Consider the following 19,707-nt stretch of genomic DNA (forward strand, 5'->3'; position numbering starts at 1 on the left):
TTTACAAGAAAATGGAGAAACGCAAAAATATACTTTTATCGTTAATGAATATATACAAAATGTAGTTTACAGACAAGGCAAATTCTAATATGTCAGTAAGAACGTAGGTTTTCAACTTCTACATTTTCCTTTTTGACATTACAACATTTTCTAAAGCTAATGATTTTGTGTCATCTTCTCCTGGACAATGTTGCTTTTGAGAGAAATCAGAAATGATGATTAAGAACTCATTAAAAAAAAAGAAAAATTGATTGAGAAATTGCTTGTATCTAAGAGAGGTTAGTTTAGCTAATCAGTTGGTTTATGCAGAAAAATTTGGTAGTGGATGTACTAATATGTCTTTAATCAAATATCAAATGAGCAATAAGAACGATTCCAAGATGTGTCAATAGGGTTTCTTATACCTTGTCCTATTAAGTCCTCATTTCTTTTTTTCCCAGTTAACTGTAGTACATTCTTCTGGTAAAGATGGTCATTGTTTTTCTCCATTACTAATAATGTGATGATTCTTTTAAATAAAGCTGCAATATCATCAGAATCAAAATACAGTCCAATAAAAGATTTAGTTTCAAGTAGCTTTTCCACCCAAACCTGTCCTGAGTGGAAACCTACCGCTCTTACATATCCCTTCTCTTTATATAATTACTGTTACCCGAATATGGGTAAGTTTAGAAGACCTTAAGTGAAACTCAGAAAGTTCATTTCTTTAACTTCTTCTCTGTGTTGAGATTTGTGATGCTAGAATCATTTGTAGCAAGATCATAGGGGTTATTATTACCACCGTCCATATTCAGCTTTTTATCGCTTTCCTCTATACTACTAGGGCTACTTTCAGTTGATGTGTTAACATAAGCAGAGGTCGAGTTGTCCAGAGTCATATTCTTTAGTGGAGAGCCAGTCAGTTATTTCAATAATAGCATCTACTCCATCTAATGAAAGTATTCCACTTCTACTAAGGGAGAAATGTAAATTAGCCTTGACAAGAGCAGAAAAATTCCGTGATGCATACCTAATTAAAAAAAAAAGAAAAGCACAAAGCTTATAATAATAGATCACCAAGTACCATTTGATCCAGATATTGATGATTCTTACTTCTCAATGGCATCAGTAAGACCTGACACTGCATAATGTGCAAATGCAAGCGAAGAAATCCGTGGTGGCAAAAAGTCATCACTTTCATATTCTAGTGAAACTTTAAAATCTTTATTGTAAATGATGGATCTGAACATCTACAGTTAGAACACACAATAGGATATAAAACAAGCATATATTATGTCCTTTGGTAGCCTATTTTTTCCCCAACAATATACAATCAAAATAAATTTCTGATATACATTGTTGGGTAGTTTTTTCATACGCGGTATGGTGAACTGTTTGGTACTTTCATCTTTGGAAAGATCTGGACCATTTACTTAAATGACATATCCATATGGTGAACCATCAATCATTCCTAATTTACGATTCAATTTGTTTCCATCACTTATATTAGCAGCATGCAATGAGGCACCAAGTGCAATTGCTTCATCAGAGTCCAAGTGTCAGTCCAGATTTCTTTTATGGCTTTATGAAGCAACTCGAGAACCTGATTAGGCTCGTTGATGGAATCATAGATCACAGATACATCGAGAAGGCCACTTGCAATCTCTTTTGAATTTCCAGGCCAGCAGTATAGCATAACCCTAAGCGGCAATTTAATGCTGCTACAACGTGCAAATAGATAACAAACACTAAATTTCTATTTCCCTTTAAAGAACTCACAAATGATTTCATGGCTCGAAGGTCTAGTTCAAGAGCTTTTACTGCCAATTCTATTCTGTAAAGAAGAATTCTTTTCAAGATGGACCAGCATCACTTTATTCACAATAGTAGAAGCCGCACAAATGATGGCAACAACTTATTATTGATAAAAGATATATAACCTTTGTTTACCGCTTATAGTTTGCACAATCGAATGACTTTCTGTCTTTTGTGTGTTTTTTCTGTTTGTAGATTGAACAATCCAACAGACAGAACTTTTGGAACTCATCTAATATTGACATTTTTGTTTTAATGTTGAAAACTCCAACCTGTCAAGTAGAACAAAAGTATGTATATATTTAGTCCACTTCATAAGTAAAATAAGGAGGTACAGATAACTCTGAAACTTACGAAATTTTATGAGGTCACTTCTACGATGGACATAATTTTGTGAGAGACCGAAGCAATAATGAGAGGGGTAGATGATGCTGAGAAGCTGTTGAAAAGTGCTAACTTGTCCTCATAGTATGCGATGTCATCGCCATACACAGCCGCTCTAATTTGTTAGCCCTACAAAATTGTACCCCTTCAGAAGATGTAGGTAAATAATATAATCATGTGTAGGATAATATAAACGATGGCTATATAAGTAAGAGTACCTGTTCATCCTCTAAAATGAGATTTTGAAATTGAATTTGCTTCTCAGAACTTTTTCTCTCTCGACTTATGTCGACAAGTTAAACTTTGTTTATCAAGTTAGGAGTGTCCGTGGTTATCTGACGGATGCTGTTTTTTTAGGCCATGTGTACTTCAAAGGTGGCCGCACAACAATTTGTGCAAGAAGTATTAGACAGTCGGACATTAGTAGGGAGAAAAGAAGTGGATGTAGTTACATACATGGGGAAAATGGACTTAAGCAAACAGAGAAAAATTAAAAAATTTTAAGGATTGATTTTCAAACAACAATATTCAATTAAAGCAAAATTATAGTCATAGATGTCAAAATTTTTGAAATAACTAAAAAGTACTGTGGTGTGTTTATTTGCTTTAATCTGTCAACTTTATCAAGTTACATATAGGGGGAAAATTGGACTAAAGTAAACAAAGAAAAATTAAAAATTTTGTTGATCTCATCTCCAACTTGAACCTTGCAATGATCATCTTACTCCATACTTACCAATTTACAGAATCAAAATGCAAACCACAAATGGCATACCTAAGGATTGATTTTGAAACAACATTATAGTTATGCATATCAAAATTTTCGAACTAATGGCAAAAAAAAAAAGAACTACCCTATAAAAAAACAACAAAATAAACAACAATAACAACATACCCAGTAAAAAACAACAAGCTAAACCATAAAACAATATCAAGAACCTTAAAAAAGCACAACTAAAAACTCAAAATTAAGAAATTTCAACTATAAATAACTTCAATTCACAAAACTCAAATCAAAACTATAGTAAAAAAAACATAAAGAAGATGCTAGTTTTGAGAGGTAAAAAGGGTCGAGTTACCTGTTTGAAGCAGTGTTTAGAGTAGCTTGAGCACAGTAAAACCAAATAAAATCTTATTCCCTTTTCTAGGTAGGGGTGACAGATATTTGATGATGAACACGTAGGTTCCACGTTCCTAACCAGCAATTAAAAAGAGCCAGGAAAAATTAATTAATTTAAAAAGTCCCTAGTATAATTAATGAAGCATGATGTACAATGATGTTATGCTCTAATACTCCAAGGCTGGACGATACCACAATATAATGCCTTTGGTATAATTTTCTACTGTAGTGGCAGTCCTTTGTTATTGACTTATATATAAAGGGAAAGTATCATATCAACTCAAGCTTATTATAATCCTAATATTTTCCAATTTCTTCTTAGTTACTAGCTTTTTCTGTTTTAGTTCATATATATGCCGCCATTTTCTTGATGAAGATTAAAGATGTTTTACTAAATCAATCTTATTAATGATATTTTAAAAATATAAATTTGACATTACTACTTTATGTAGTTATTTAAATTAAATATATTATTAAAGAAAAGTGATAAATTTCTTTGATTTACAATAGTGGACAAGTAAAATAAAATGTCTTAGTTTATAATAAAATAATAATAATAATAATAATAATAATAATAACAATAATAATAATATTTTGTAATAGTAGTAGTAGTAGTCCATATTCACTTATAATATTCTTGTTATTAGAATTCGTTTTAGCATATCAACTAGTTTTACATTCATTTACAATATTTTGTTCACCAAAATTTTCCTAGTAAGTAGTTAAAAAGATTAAACTAAAAAAGTAAGAAGTACAATAACTAATAATCTACATAAAAGAATGACGCATATATACGAACTAAAACAGAAAAAACTAGTAACTAAGAAGACATTGGAAAAATATTGGGGCTACAATAAACTTGAGTTAATATGATACTATATTTAAAAAGCCGGTACTAATTGAAAAGACATTGGAAAATTATCAAGTTAATTTGATACTATTAAAAATTCAATACTAAACTTATTTTAATATTTAGTTCTAACTGACATCTTACTTATACTTGGGATTTGAATATTTGTTAAAAATAAGAAAATGAAAAAAAAAAAAAAAAAAAAAAAAAAAAAGAGGACTGGGTGGAAGAAAGGGGGGCAAAACCTACCGACAGACACCTAAACTTTGCACGCTCTTTCACTTTGACACCTAAAATATAGACAGTGTTCATTGTTATCACCTCAACTAGCATTTCGATGTATCATTTTGGTACTTTTTACACAACCAGCAAAAATATGCAATGTGTATATTTACACGCGCTGCTGACGTATAAAGTTACGAATAATAAGACGACATTTATCATTTTTGTCCAAAATAATTTTAAAATAATTAATTTAAATTAAAAAACAATCAATAAACTACCCCTCCTCCCCCCCCCATCCCCCCCCCCCCCCCCCCCAAAAAAAAATCATCTTCTCCACCAATATTTCTGCAATGTCGCCGCCCTTCCCCCCTCCCCAACCTTCTCCTCCCCACAAATCCACCCCAAAATCATCTTCTTCAATACCCCACCCCCAACATTATCTTCTTTAACCCACCCCCACCCCATAAATCCTTGAAACCTCAAATTCTAAAGAAGTAGAGAAGGATGTCATTGATGACCTTCATTGAACACATATTGTCACAATTCGAGGCTACCCCCTAGTCATAATACGGTGCTTAGAACTATAAGTAATCACAAGCTAACTCATGTACTAGCACACGGCTTGAGCAACTGATTTAAATTGTATATAAAAGCTAAATTTACTGAGCGAAAACATAATCATAAGGAAATATAAATAAGCATAATACTAATAGAGTTTACAACATGATAAAACTGAAGAAAGAACTTGAATTACATATCATGACTATGATTGACTATCTATGGAACCTTTACTATACTGACTATAGATAGTTAGGACATGCCTCCAACTACCACTAATCAATATACATGGATAATAAAATACAACACATGAACTAGAATGGGCTGGAGTCCCTGAAATAAGAGGACTTATCACCTGCTGGCTAAAAGCTGAGGACTGTCTGACCCTGGTTTGTGGACTATATTTGGTACCTACATTACGAAGGAATGTAGCCACGAACGCATATCTGTGGTCAGTCCTTGAAATGTACTGAGTATATGAGGACATACACTAAATCATGGAAATACTAATGTATGCTTTAAATCTGAGGAAATATTCTATTTGCTGAAATATGCATTTAACACATGGTTGTACGTGAAAAAAGATGTTATAGTGAGATTTATAAATCATGAGCTGAAAACAACTCTGTAAGCTAACATGAATGTGGTGTAAATCTCATGTAAAGCTGAACATGCTGTAAAACTGAACTAAGGATCATGTACAAATATTGAGCATGTAAACATGAACATGTAAGATAAATGCAAGACTAAGTAAAATATGTACTCAAATGATCTGAATAACTAAAAATCTGATTACTTGGTCAAGCAAACCTTAAGTGGTATAGACTGAGTACTGACTGAAACTGTGGGAGCTATCATGTAACTGACATGCCCCAATCTGAGTTAATCGAGATCCAACCTGTAACCCCAGTGGGAAGGATATCAGTACCTTGCTATGGGTACTAACATATGGTTGTATGGACCCACTAATCTGATATCCCGAAGGACTAGGGAGTTAGTCCTAAACTGGTGGGTGACCCCTAAGAGAGTTTTAGTTCTAAACTGGCGGGTGATATCTCATAATCCTACGCTGGCTACGTCTGGAACTTAGGGACTGCTACTAAGGACCCAGTCCTAACTGGTGGATGAGCCCCCATCCTTGGATCGCTCAGTGTTAAATCTTACTCCCAACTGAATGATACTGGTATTATTATGGGTCTAACATAATATGGTACTGTACTGATAAGTGCTTAACATGAACATGATAGTCTGAATATAATAATAAAAAAAATGGTATAACTCACTTCTAACTTAAAAATACAAACATGAAAAAACACAAAGGTATCAGATACTCCAACACTGAATGATCACCAAATATGATAACAATATTTAAAACAGTGATATAAAATCATAGTTCAAAGACCCAAAATATAAGACATTTCAATAAATTAGTAAGAATCGTGAATTTGAACATGGGGATGCCTTAAACTTAAGAGGATAACAATTCCACATAGTTTAGTTCATAACTTGATGATTTAACATAGAATCAATGGATATGACATGAAAATTGAAATTCAAAACATGAAATAACTTAATTCACATTGGAACACGTGTTGACATGGCTTGAATTCAAAATACTAAGAAATACAAGGATTAAATTTATAAGTTGCATGGATAATTTCATAAAATAGGATAAAATTCATACTTTAAACCAAAAATAGGGTTTTGGGGCTCAATGGGCGAAAGAAACCCATTGATGAATACCCCACATACCTCAATTAGATTATTTCTTGAAGAAAGTTTGAAATTGGAACTTGAATTGTTGGGGATGAAAGTTTGAATTTTGTTCTTGGAAAAATGGAAAGGGTTTACGTAAGTGTTAACTGATGAAAAGTGGGCAAATAATGCCTTTTTGAGGCTTTAATCCGTCACTTGGGTGTTTGGGTAAGGGAGAATAGCCAAAATACCCCTTGGGCTTATACTTATGAATGTAGGAAACATATCCTCCGTATCACAGAGGCTAACATGGAGCCTAAGGTCTGCATCACAGAGCTATCGCAGACCCTTACTGTTTCTCATGAAAATACTCATAACTTTTTGCTCGAATGTCGAATTAAGGCAAAATAAGATGCATTAGAAACATAGCTTAATTATCTATAATTTGGTGGGTCTTGATATGAAAAATTCTACATATTTCAAAAGTTATATATGTTTAGAGTCAGCCCTAGTAGGATCGAATACCAAAATTTGATCGAATCAAGAGCTCTTAATTCTACTTTGCTCTAAGTGTTTTCTATGAACATTTTTCACATCGATAGCACTTCATACACTAGGATAATGATCATGACACTTATAGTCACATGAAAATCATTGGTTTTGAGCTTATACACATAGAAACAATGGTTTGAATTCTAGCCTAAAAATGTGAGGTGTTACATTATCTCCCACTTGGAATCATTCATTCTTGAATGATGGATAGGAACTTATTGAAACTTTAGAAGTATGAAATAATATAGACATGACATGTCTTCTAACGAAGGATATAGCTAAGCTAAAACATTAAAACTTCCATCATAAAACTGATTTTTGAGCTGACTTGACTCTATTGACTCTAAGGAGTTGATTCATGCTGAGAGTTTTGAACTTATTTGAAATGTTCATGATATGATCTTACATATAGAACTGTGAAGTGATAACTGATGCAATACAATTTCAAAAGTTATTAAGGAGGGAATAAAGTACGTAACTTCTCATTAGGAATTGTTCCTCAACAAAACATGTATAAAAATCAAAAGAAAAGGACTTTATAGCATCGCCATGTACATTATGTAAGTACGAATCATGAGACAACGATACTAAGATTGTACAAGAGCTATTACACGGTCTGAGCTGGAATACTTGGAAACCTGAGATCATTCACTGCACACTTATGAACTGAATCATGACTAGATATCTAAATCATAGACATGATGCATGGACTGAACTGACTTCGTAGTTTGCTTAGATGTAAATATTTTACCTTATGGAATAGCCATACTGATGAAACTTCGGACAGTAAGACTAGATGGAAAGATGAAAAACCTTAGGAGCATATTTGTTTGATTGCTAAACTGAATTATTGGTTGTACATACTGAATCATACTGAAAGTTTATACTCAACTGGAGTATTTCTTCAACACTTTTTGCAAGAAGTTCTAATAACATTAGGGAGTAAAGAATTTTGGACATGATCTGAATAAGGAATCGCAATGTGGATACAACTCTATAACATGAAATATAGGCCTATGAAACATAAGCTAGGCTAGAATTACTAAGCCTGCAATACAACTGTTAACTTACAAGCTTAGCCACACTTTTAAAATGCTCCCTTAACTATACTTTTCCCCTTAAATACTATGCTCATTTGATTCAACTTATAATTCTCACATGTGCACATAACCGTTCTAGCCAAAGTTTAAGTTGAACTACCTGCTCTCACCATGTTCAAGCCTAACTTGAAATAATAAGGTATAACACATAACACCATAGTACCAGTATAAACCACGAATTCAATACCCCATGCGTGTTTCACAACTCTTGTGTCAAGAATAATTTTTCTTAGCGCTTCAACAATTAAATTCAACCTCTTATTAGGAATTCACGAATGCACAATGTATTTATCCACTTATATACCAACATGACATTCAAGTCTATCATTATAACCACATATAAACTTCTGGTCAACCAACCCACCTAGGATTTTTTACCATATTCTCAAATATCTCTTATCAATAACAACTCCCATGCACTATCCCCAATAAAATATACATAGAATTCTTAACACCATGATATATATCGAAAGTTTTGCCTCAATCATCCTTCAACTTTATAGCCTTAGATACAACAATCACACCACAATTTTTTCATTATACCAAACATTTACCATCTCCCATCTAAACCATTGTTCATCAATTTTCATCACCACTATCTTTACGTAGGTAGAGGCCACAGAAAGGTTAGAACATGAGGACTCGAAGCATGAAAGAATACTATGTATTAGGGGTGTGCAAAAACTGAACCGACCAATAAATTAAACCGATAAGAATGTTATTGGTTTATTGTTATTGGGTTAATGGTTTTCTAATGGTTTTATAAAAAAAAAAGTTATTGGGTTATTAGTTCGGTTTCAATTTTTTCTTATTAGGTTATTGGCTAAACCGACAACCCAATAAGAATATACTAAATTATTATTTTACACCTACTTATATATATATATATATATATATATATATATATAACTTATAGTAACTTATATATATCACTTATTATATATTTCTCTTAATTTCCCTTCTATTTCTATAAATTAACAAATCTATTATTTCAAGTATACAAACTCTTAATTTCTTCTAACAACATTTAGTTCAAACTTGAAGATTCTTGTAAACTAAAACACATAATGTAGGATTTTTGATTGCAACTAAGATTCAATTTCTTTTTTTGTCAGTTACTACTATTTCTATTTTATGACTATTTTTTTATCGGTTAAATAAAAAATTAAACTGTTAAGGACTAAAAACTGATAAATCAACAACATCAACATACCCAGTGTATTCCTACATAGTAGGGTCTGGGGAGGGTAGAGTGTACACAGACCATACCACTACCTCAGGTGAAGTAGAGAGGATATTTTCGATAGACCCCCGGTTTAGGACTGATAAATAAAAAAGCGATAAAAATATCTTATTGATTTGGTTATTGGTTTAGCATATTTAAAAATCAAAAAATCAATTAATCGAACCGATAATATATAAAACCAAACTGAATCGACCAATGAATACCTTTAATATGCATAACTTGGACTCCTAACTGAGGCCTCAAGAATAGAGTATCAACAACACGAATTTATTAAAGAGATTTAAACTGAGGACATACGTGACACAATTTGAATTTCATTGATCATTAAGAGTGCACGATGAGTTATAGGAACTGAGCATACTATAAAATATGAGTACATGAGTTATGCACTGCATTGCTTGAGTTTGGAGTTCATAAATTCATAGAATATGATTTGTACTACTGAATGTACTGGAACTCCTTATACTAGGAACTAGAAGTGTACATGATTTTATGGAAGGGCATGAATATGAGCTATGTTCACGAAGCTGATATGTAAGGCATGAGTAGATGCTGTGATCACTGAAGTACAAAACTTTGCACTGAGATAAGAATTGGTCGGGCATCTTTCTCCCTTACTAATGTTCTACAATACACTCATAAACTCTATCATACCCCCCCCCCCCCCCCCCCCCCCCCCCCCCCCCGCCCTCCTTAGATTTAACCCATTATTCTAAGTCTGTAGACCCCTTAATAAACTCTAAACTGAATTGTAACCACTTTACTCTAGAGTCCAAGACATAACAATACACATAAATAATAAACTCACCCTAAAAGAATACACCTGAAAGTGTAAAACTCACTGCTAACACTTCTTTCTGAGATATAACTCTTAACTTTCTATAGCCCCAATAGTCATCATAAAATAACTTAAACACTGACAAACTTAGAATCTTTATGAGTATCACTATACCCTGAGTTCACACCATCTAAAATTTTAACTCTTCTTTATATTAGCTTAATCATCCATATTTCAAACTTAGATTCTAACACATAACATTGATATCCCCAAACTTTTAATGAACTATACTAACTTAGTACTACTAAATAGAAATCATGAACACTAATCCACACAAAATTTTATAAACATATCCAGCCTTATAAAGCTCTTCTATGATTATGGTCACTGCCTAATCTCTATCCCGACTAAATCATTAACATACCTAAAGTCTCCCTTAATTGAGAAATCTTTCTCAAAGTAATATTAAATTAACTACACAACACCTTTCTGGCTTCATGGATACATAATCTACTAAATTCAGATAAGTACCATCCCCACTTTACTACTGCTAAGCTTCTAGGTTCATGCTTCTAACTTTAGGTCATATGTTATCATAGGATTTTGAGAAGGGATCTGAGGGCATATTTGACTTTGGCTTATTACACGATTTTCATAAATAAGAACAAACACTTTTAAAGTTTGGATCTTAAGGGAACTGATGGGATCCTTTTGAGCCCGCATGCAATCCCATAACTATTAGTGGGGACTTTCTAAGAAAAATCTATTGCCAGGAACTTAAGCTTTACTATTTCTGTTACCTAAAAAACAAGGCAGAGTTGGCATGAATTGAGAAAGCAAGAATCTGTATAAGTTTCTTAGAGAACATTTCTATAATATGATCTGAGATATGAAAGAAAAAAACTTTTCTTAAATGTATGGTAGCCTCTCGAAGAAAAGTACAAGCATCTTCGTACCATTCTGCAAGACTTTACTAGTCACAACTTCATGGACACCCTAGAACACTTGAACCTTGTGCTCTGATACCAAATTTATCATGACTCGAGGCAACCCCTAGTCTTCACACGGTGCTTAGAACCACAAATGATCCCGTGCTAACCCATGTACTGGCATACTGCTTGAGCAACTGATTTAAATTATATATAAAAGCTAAATTTACTGAGCAAAAATATAATCATAAGGAAATCTAAATAAGTATAATACCAATAAAGTTTACTACATGATAAAACTAAAGAAAGAAGTTGAATTACATATCATGACTCTGACTGATTATTTATGAAGCCTCTATTATACTAACTATAGATAGCCGAGACATGCCTATAACTACCATTAATAAAAATAAATGGATAGTTAAAATACAACACATGAACTACAATGGACTAGAGTCCCCAAAATAAGAGGACTTATCACGTGCTGGCTGAAAGCTGAGAACTATCTGATCTTGGTGTATGGATTATCTGGTACCTACATTATGAAGGAATGTAGCCACAAAAGCATATATATGGTCACTACTTTAAAACGTACTGAGTATGGGGGACATGCACTAAATCATGAAAATACTGAATGTATGCTTTAAATATGAGAAAATAAGTAATTTGATGAAACACGCATTTTCTACATGGTTGTATGTGAAAAATAGTAAGTCATAGTGAGATTTATAAATCCTGATCTAAAAAAACTCTGTACACTGGAAAACGGTAGAATATGAATACTGTGTGTAAATCTCATGTAAAGATGAACATGCTGTAAAATTAAACTGAGGATCATGTATGGATACTGAGCATGAATACATGAACATGTAAGATAAATGCAAGACCAAGTAAAAAATGTACTAAAATGATTTGAATAACTAAAAATCTGATTACTTGGTCAAGCAAACCTGAACTGGTATAGACTGAGTACTGAATGAAACTGTGGGAGCTATCATGTAACCGATATGCCCTAATCTGAGTTAATCGTCCAACTTGTAAACACAGTGGGAAGGATGTCAGTACCTTGCCACAGGTACTAACATATGGCTGTGTGAACCCGCTAATCTGATATCCCGAAGGACTAGGGAGTCAGTCCTAAACTGGCGGGTGGCCCCTAAGAGAGTGTTGGTCCTAACTGGCGGGTGATATATCAAATCCTATGCTAGCTACTTAGTTTTGGAACTTAAGGACTGCTACTAAGGACCCAATCCTAACTGGCGGGTGATTCCCCATCTCTAGGTTCGCTCGATGCTACTCCCAACAAAATGACACTGTATTATTATGGGTCTAACATGATGTGGTACTATACTGATAAGTGCTCAACGTGAATATGATAGTCTAAATATAATAATAAAAACATGGTCTGACTGACTTGTAACTTAAAAATGGAAACATGTAAAAATACATAGGTATCGGGTATTCATAACCCTTCAGCACTAAGTGATCACTAAATACGATAACAACATTTAATATAATGGTATTAAATCATAATTCAAAGAGCCAAGACATTTCAATAAATTAGTGAGAATCATGAATTCGAACATGGGGATGCCTTAAACTTAAGAGGATAACAATTCCACATGGTTTAGTTTATAACTTGGTGATTTAACATGAAATCAATGGAATATGACATAAAAATTAAAATTCAAAACATAAAATAACTTAAATTACATAGGAACACATATTGAAATGGCTTGAATTCAAAATACTAAGAAATGCATGGATTAAATTCATAAGTTTCATGAATAATTTCATAAAATAGGATAAAATTCATACTTTAAACCCAAAATAGGGTTTTTGGGCTCTATGGGTGAAAGGAACCCACTGATGAATACCCCGCATACCTCATTTAGGTGACTACTTGAAGAAAGTTTGAAATTGAAACTTGAATTCTCGAATTCTTGGAGAAGAAAGCTTGAATTTTATTCTTGGATAAAAGGAGAAAGTTTTATTCAAGTGTTAACTGATGAAAAGTGGGCAAATAATGCCCTTTTGAGGCTTTAATCTGTCACTTGGGTACTTTGGGGTAAGGGGGAATGACCAAAACACCCTATGGTCTTATACTTATGAATGCAGAAAATATATCCTCCGCATCGCAGAGGCTAACGCAGAGCCTAAGGTCCGCATCGTGGATCTATCACAAACCCTTACTATTTCATATGAAAATGCCCATAACTTTTCACTCAGGTGTCAGATTAAGGCGAAATCAAATGCGTTAGAAAGAGGACTTAATTATCTATAATTTGGTGGGTCTTGAGTTGAAAAATTCCACATATTTCAAAAGTTATATATGTTCAAAGTTTACCCTTGTAAGATCGAATACCAAAATTTGGTCTAATCAAGAGATCTTAACTCTACTTTGCTTTAAGTGTTTCTTATGATCATTTTTCACCTCGATAGCACTTCATACACTAGGATAATGATCATGAGACTCATATTCACATGGGAATAATTGGTTTTGAGCTTATATATGTAGGAACGACGATTTGAATTCTAATCCGAAAATGCAGGGTGTTACATCAAAAAAAAAAATTCTCTCTTTTTGGTGATGATTCATGTGTAGAAAAATGAGTTTTTTAAAATCAAATTGAAGCAAAACGCAGGTGAGGTCAAAGATGGCGTATGTGCTCTATGCATGTGTATGTGCACTATGTAGTGCATATTTTTTCTATTCTCTATTCCTCTCAGTGTATGTATATATGGAAAAATAAAATTTTCAATCAAATTGGGAGATACTCAATTGAAATAGAGCAAAATCCAATTACAAAAATGAATTCTTTAATCAAATTGTGCAAAATTTAGTTGGAAAAATAGTATATTGAATTAAATTGATAGTCGCTAAATTGGATAGCAATGAAATTAATGGCACAATCAGCATATTTTGTAAAAATATGCAATCTGTGTATATTTTGCACTATAGCTGAAGAAAAAAAATGGTGAAAAATTAATGAAAGTTGAAGGAAAAAATGGTGGAAAATTAATGAAAAAAAGAGTGAGGAAGAAAGAGAAGAGAGAGGAGAAAATTATAAAAATACCCCTTACACGCGCTCAAAATATGTGTAGCACACGAGCAATGATGACTCAGCAAAAGGTTTTAAAATGACACATCGAAATGCTAGTTGAGGTGCCAAAACGAACACGATCTATTTTAGATGCCAAAGTGAAAGACCGTGCAAAATTTAGGCATCTGTCAATGAGTTACGTCAAAAAAAGAGTGATGAATGATGATGCATAAATAGTAAGTAAATAGATCAACTATCCAAGTGTAAGAGATGAGTGGAGCTTCATGCAATTAATATTGATTGTACTCTAATTGTAAGATTTTTCATATATAACAATCTTAAAGCAAAATGCCCATCAAAATTGTTGAGCAATATAAAGCAAAGTAGTAATTCAAATTTCATATGAGTAAATTCCTTGAATGGTCACTCATGTTTGAGAAGTTTCCTACAAATATCACTTTTATTTTATTTAGGACAAAAACATAATCCAACTCTCCCTATTTTTCTTTAAATATATTTAACAACTTAAAATCCTTCTCTCTGCTACTTGGAATGTCATGTCATTAATTTTTTTTTTAATAAATGTATCTATTTAAATTATCAAACTTATTTGACTAAAGTTTATCCTAATTCTTTTTTTTAAAAAAAAAATTATACATGATATAGTAATCATTGAAGATTAATTTAATTACATCAAAAGCTTGAATTATTTTATTTGATATGTATTCTTCAAAGTTTCTTTTATTTACTTATTTATTTCACCACTTAATAATATTTTTAAAATTCAAGTACTTATATGTATTGGTACAATAATTTTTTTTTGTCATTTATTTTATATACTAAAGATTCTTAAAATGTAAAAAAAATAAAATGATGGATTTCATATTTTAGACATTAACTTTGTTATTTATATGACAATAAAAGAATAAAATCCCCTTTTTTGAAGGAAAGAAAAATTATTTAGACTTGTAACAAATTAAATTTTTTAAGAAACATTAACAAAATGATCCCTTCTTCAGTACTATTACAAATGAATTTTTTAAATATGACTCGATCAATTATTATTTGCTTTTCGTGGATTTAGAATGAAGTATGGGTATAAATTGGCATTTAATTGTATCTAAAATATAAATATAATGGTCAAAAAAAAAGTGAAGAAACTAAATTAAAAATAATAATATTTTTTCTAAACTTTTATGTCTTATCTTACTAATTTACTTGATTTATTTACGGGCAATTACTTGTTAAAAATCTGTAAGAAAAAAACTCATTTTTTCACTATATATTTATCAAAAATTATCTTGCATAAAAATTTGTAAGTAATCTATGTCCAAATTAAAATTTTCAAGTAATAATACATATTAAAATTTTCTTGTTGAATTTTCTTTGGCAACAAAAAAGATCGTAGGTTTGCCATTGATTTTTTTAAATAACAAATTATATTCTTTTATTCTCTATTACTCTATATTTGAAGGTAATATAATATCGTTGGATTATACTAATCCAATTTTTTTTTCTGTATAATTCAAAATGTGATTTTTATTCTTTTATTATCATATAAATAACAAATTTAATATCTAAAATATGAAATCCGCCATTTTATTTTTATATTTTAAGAATCTTTAGTATATAAAATAAATGACAAAAAAATTACATGAGTACCAATTCTTATAAGTACTTGAGTTTTAAATATTATTAAGTGGTGAAATAAATAAGTAAATAAAAGAAACTTTGAAAGTACATATCAGATAAAATAATTGAAGCTTTTGGTGTAATTAAATTAATCTTCAATGATTAATATATTATGTGTAATTTAAAAAAAATTAAAATAAAACTTCAGTTAAATAAGTTTAATAAATTAAATAAATTTATTTTTATTAAAAAAGAATTTTTTTTAATAACATGACATTTTAATTTTAAACAGGAGAAGAAGGTTTTAAGGTGTTAAATATATTTTAAATAAAATAAAAAAATTTATGATATTGTTGTCCGTGATATTGGCAAAATGCTCTATTGGACCCCTGTACTATATCAGTTTTGTAAGTTAGACACTTCTACTTACATATTTGTCATCTGGACCCCTGAACCCACGAAAATCTAGATTTTAAACACGTTTTTGGAGAGTGTAACACATATTCCCATATCAGTTGCCACATCAGCTGCCATGTCATCTGTCACATGTGCCACGTCATCTGCCATGTCATTTAAAAAAATAGAAAAAATATTACATTAAATTTCAAGTCATTTTTAAATTACATTAAAATTAATTAAATATTAAAATTAATTTAATTAATACATTTAAATTAGTAAAAAAAATTAATTAATTAAAATTCTTAACTAAGTAATTTATTTAAATTAATTAAGTTTTAAATTAATTAATTTATCAAATTTTAAATTCTTACCTAATTTTAAAAATTTGTTTTTCAGCATAGATATAAGACTATTCCAACTATGGATATGGGAGAAGTAAGTACAAAAAATACAAAACTCGAAGAGGTAGATTTACCTCAAGATATGGATCTACTGAATAAATGGACTATTCCTAAAGTTGAATTAAAAACAATTTATGAATATGGAATTTTTGATAAAATAAAACATAAACAGATTATTAAAACAACGGAACAATCTCTTGCTTTAAATGCTGATGAACAGACTCTTCAACTCTTAAATAAGCGTGATATTGATATTTTTAAACGTAATTATAATTATATGCATATTGGCTTAGTTCAAATTGCCTTTCGGCCTCTAACTCTAAAGGGTCTTCCCGAAACATTTTTAGCAGCTTTGCGTGATGCTAGAAATTTGAATTTTCGAAAATCTTTAATGGGATCTATTGAATCTACTCTTGCTTATGGTCCTGTATATTTTAATACTCAACCAAATTTACAATTATCTTTAACAGATGTAAACATTCTTCATGCTCTAACATTAAATGTTAAAACCCATGGATATGATTATGCTCCTGGATCTGAACTTATAGGATTATCTTACCGCATATATTATCGATTATTATCAACTCTAAATCCTCGATGTAAATTGATTGATGATAATTCTGACTGCACTATGCTTATTGAAACTAATTTTATAAAATCTAGGGTTACTACCCGAAGACCTATTAGATGGGATGAAATTGATTTTCCCCAAGCTTGGATATTAAATTCAGTCACTTCCCCAAAACAATTGGCGGAGGACGTGACTAATTCAGAGTTAACTCAAGTAACTCAAAACTCTGATGGGCGAGTTTGTCTACAATTCGATAGCAATCCTCCTGTCTATAGAAATTCTTTTCCTTTACCACGAAGGCTCCCTTCAATACATCATATTTCTCCGATTGAACCTGCTGAACCTACTTATGGACCGGCTAGGAATCGAGCGGCATCTTTGCATACTATTAATTCTGCAGATTCGCATATTACACCTAAAGGTGTAGAAAAGATAAAAATCAACTCAAAAACTAATATAGTTCAAGATTTCGATAATGAAAATCCTACTCCATCTGAAATGGATTTTGACATAAATTCTGTTTAACCATGATGACACAACTTATTGATTTTAGCCCTGGTTCTCAGGCAAGAAAATATATTCAAAAAGAATTTTTTTCTGAAAAATGGAAAACCTTTAGAATCTGGTTTTTTGAAACTTATACTTCTGATGAATTGTAAAACATTTCAGAAGAGTTCTATGAAATTTGTGCTTTGCATAATAAAATTATATTCTTTGTCCCATGGTTCATGTCTGTATATTTACCGTCCTATGTCAAGATAATCGAAAGATCTTATCAAAATTCTGATGGTTCAATCACTCAAGCACTTTACCTTCCTCAATCTTCCTTTATCTTACCCAATAATACTGGCATGACTTTTTCTGCTTTTCAAAAGTTTGTTAGTGAAGATGTGGGAAAAATTACTGTTTCTGAAATAAATAATCTTATCGCTCAAAATAATTATTTAAGTCTTTATGTTAAGGTTTTAGGCGAACACATATCCTCTCTTGACAAAAAACTTGATGAATTGATTGAGCTAGTTAATAAACTTAGCTCTCAGATGAATTTCTCTAACATTCCTTCTACTTCCAAAATCACTGATAAAGATGAATATATTCTTTCCAAACCGTGTATTCAAAGACCCCCTGAAATAGATGGATTTGCAAAGGTCTCTCCGTTAGACCAATTAGAAAAACTCTTAGATAAAAAATTTTCTCGTTTAAATATCCAACCCCTAAATATTTCTGATGATTTGGTACAAAATCTTGAGTCTAATTTTGCTGAGCATATTGATTTTGCTGAAACTCCTGGCATTATAACCTCTTCCGAGCTTAATAAGCTCAAAGGAATGATTAAAAAACAACCTGGCAAGAAGTACGCTGATATTCCCCGTATGTCTACTGCTTATTATCCACGCCCAACTCCTCAAGATGTTTTAATAGAGGAAAGGGAATGGAATCAGACAAATACTTCTTATAGTGGAGAAGCCATTTATGAATGGAACATTGACGGATTATCTGACCGACAAATCTCCATTCTTATTCATCGAATGTCTATGTATGCTACTATTGCCATAGCCACCACTTCACCAGAACATAAAACCACTCGTACTGACCAAACAATCTGTAAAATGATTGTTACGGGCTTTACTGGCCAACTTCGGGGCTGGTGGGATAATTTTCTTGATGATACTAAACGCGAGGCTATTTTTAACGCCACCAATGATCAACCCGGAAAAGACAATCTCGGACGACCCCTTCGGGCAGGACGTTCGGATGTTGTTTATACTCTTATGCTGACGATTATTGAACATTTTGGCGGAAGATTTACCAATCAATACGAAAATATTCGAACTCTGCTTAATGGTTTAAAATGTCGACACTTAGGAGAATTTAGATGGTATAAAGACACCTTTCTTAGTAGGGTTATGGATTTACCCGAAAGTAAGTATGACCATTGGAAAGCTAAATTCATTGATGGCCTTCCACCCTTATTTGCTGAAAGAGTTAGAAAAACCCTTCGAGGATCTTATGGAGAAGTCCAGTATTCAGAAAAAACTTATGGTCAGCTTATTGTAGCTTGTACTCAAGAAGGCCTAGCCCTCTGTAATGAGTTGAAATTAGCTAGACAGATTAAGCTTGATAAACTCAGAGAAAAATCCCAATTAGGAGACTTTTGCGAGCAATTTGGTATGGATAAAACCTTTGTACGAAAACCCCAAAAATACTCTAAGACTTCTAAACCCTATAGACATAAACGTTCCAGGCATAGAAGCAAGGAAGAACGTGAGACTAGAAAATCCTTCCGTAAGTCCACTAGATTCACCAAAAACCAATCCAAACGAGATTTAGCAAAAATTAAATGCTATAAGTGTAACCAGTATGGTCATATTGCTCCAAATTGCAAATTACAAAAACTCAAGTCCTTAGGACTTTCTGAAGAAGTTCAT

General features: G+C 31.9%; 1 pseudogene; it reads right to left on the reverse strand.

The window, feature by feature from the left end:
* The window catches only part of LOC124898831, a 50,445-nt pseudogene extending 33,971 nt beyond the window's left edge, over positions 1 to 16,474 (reverse strand).
* Positions 16,475 to 19,707: the final 3,233 nt, after the last annotated feature.

This window comes from Capsicum annuum, chromosome 1 (genome assembly GCF_002878395.1).
Source record: "Capsicum annuum cultivar UCD-10X-F1 chromosome 1, UCD10Xv1.1, whole genome shotgun sequence".
Taxonomy (NCBI): domain Eukaryota; kingdom Viridiplantae; phylum Streptophyta; class Magnoliopsida; order Solanales; family Solanaceae; genus Capsicum; species Capsicum annuum.